The 2,133-nt window shown below is 38.2% G+C and overlaps 1 long non-coding RNA gene across 1 annotated transcript; it reads left to right on the top strand.

Annotated features, from left to right (window-relative positions):
• Nucleotides 1-1,007: 1,007 nt before the first annotated feature.
• Nucleotides 1,008-2,127, top strand: LOC130393579 (uncharacterized). Its single transcript, XR_008897112.1, has 3 exons — nt 1,008-1,148; nt 1,653-1,782; nt 1,866-2,127. It is a non-coding gene; the product is annotated as an uncharacterized LOC130393579 (long non-coding RNA).
• The last annotated feature ends 6 nt before the right edge of the window (nt 2,128-2,133 follow it).

The raw sequence follows: 2,133 nt of genomic DNA, 5'->3' as shown, positions 1-2,133 counted from the left end.
CCCCAAAAAACAGCTGGCTTGTTTTAACAAGGAGGATATACCTATTCATCTGCTATAAAAAATTTAACTCGGATTTGCTTAGTTCAAAATGTATTAATCGATTAGTTTATAAAGTAAGTTGCATTACTTAAGTTGCCTTACTATAAGTATGGGTATGGATTGTCTTTGTCTTTATATTCTAGGCCTGAATAAACGAAGTCAGCTGTGGGTAAAAACGTGTAGCAGTTTGGCTCCATACATCCTAGTCATGAAGGAGGAAAATGTGGCTGACTATTACGAATAAAGCTATACTTATCATCATGTAAATCCCAGCAAGAAATTATTTAATCTGCTTCTTTGGTAGAAAACCATAATCAAAAATAATAATAATCTGATTTGATTAATATTATTTTCCTTTCTCTCGCTTTTCTCTGTTAAAGTTTATCTTAAATGTTTAACTGTAACATAATTTGGAGTCTAAACTTTATGAAATTGAGCTGTTTAACATTTCATATTGAGCTATTTCCCTCCCTACATATGATTTTCAGTAGGCCTATGTATTATTTGGGTGATATGTGAAGTCAAAAGAAGTCTCGATGACTGATATTTCAGCAATGGACAGCAATGTGAATTCAAGTGAATTTAAGATATACATTTTCTATTGTTATACAATACTGTTTTTTAGTTGGTTAAAATTATTGACCTGAGATTGCCTATAGATTCTGCATAAGTAGCAATAACGTTACGCATGTTTTTATATTGTACTCAAGGCTGCCCTCCTATGGTGGTTTCTAATACTACAGGGAGGGCTCATGCAGCAACACAATAACAATTATTTTGTATTTTTATATTTTTATTTCTAGAGGCTTGTGTTTTGCATGTTGTAGCTGTCATAAAAGCAATGGGTATTATAAATATTAAGCTTTTATTCTGAAGTCAACATGTTATATTTTTTACAATGACAGATACTTTATGGACGGGCCGATAGCCAATGAACCATGAGACATGAAACATGAACCAATCACGGACGAGGTTGGAGTGGCTTGGTGTTGCGTTGAAGACAAGTTCTTCTTCCTACTTTGCAGCGTGAATTACCTGGATGCGTTTAATAGTCAAATATGACTATTGTAATTATGTTATTTTGAAAATGGACGTATTATCTGCATAACGTAAGTACCTGCCTACGTTATTATATTTCCTGGCCGTCAGCATCACCAGTGCATTGATGCTACTCACAAGACAGTAGCATGTGATATCGATTACACACGCACGCACGCACACACACGCACATGCACACACAGAGGAGAACAGATGATTAGTAACATTTATTTCGCTCCCAGTAGTTTTCTGGGCTTACGTCAGATCGAGGTACTCCAAGTGCTCTCGATCCAGTATTGTTAAGTATTGCAGGGTGGAGAGGGGGAGGTCAGACCGAAAGGGAAAGCGTCCGAACCCTAGTAAAAGTCATTTCGATTGCTGACATTCAGCTGACTTACAAGACGCCTTTCTACATTTCCGTCGTGTCATTGGCGGTAAACAGTGGTTCCACCTCGGTACTTTGCATCAGAGGTTGCCCTGTCGCCGCTGCCGTGTCCCTTCTGAATGACTTCACGGGACTTACTGCCTGAGGTTTGAAGACATGGATTCTAGCTACTAAACATTCAATCCCACAGTACCACTATAAGCCAAGGAAGCATTTCGCAGGAGCTCCCAATTAATTCAATCTGGACTGAGGATTCCTGACGAGTCAAAATGGTTCACGTATACAACTGCCATCCTTTTGCGTCGCAACAAATCGTACAGGTCAGTGATGCTCCATTTTGCCATGTACGACATACCCACTGATTTAAAGTTAAACGAGTGACGGTACTCTTTATTTTCCTTAGGTGGAACAGGAACCAGGACTTTTGTGCTCCGGTGGAGGAGTTATATTTGTTGTGGCCACAGGAGGATGCAAGGTTACATCGAATTTTATTGTTTTTGTCTGGTTTCGATTAACTTAATCATTTGCAATCACAAAACAAAATACTCCTTTTTTTTCATTGGATCATTATTCAATTTCCCGTTGAGCGTTGTTAAAGGTCCTGCAATGATGAAAGCAGAACAGGTTTTTCTGTACACACTGAACTGAAATCCAGATGTCCAATTATTGGG

The sequence above is a fragment of the Gadus chalcogrammus genome, chromosome 12 (assembly GCF_026213295.1).
Source record: "Gadus chalcogrammus isolate NIFS_2021 chromosome 12, NIFS_Gcha_1.0, whole genome shotgun sequence".
In the NCBI taxonomy this organism is placed as follows: Eukaryota; Metazoa; Chordata; class Actinopteri; order Gadiformes; family Gadidae; genus Gadus; species Gadus chalcogrammus.
The sequence above is the reverse complement of the archived record's forward strand: the minus strand, read 5'-3'. Positions and strand labels throughout refer to the sequence as shown.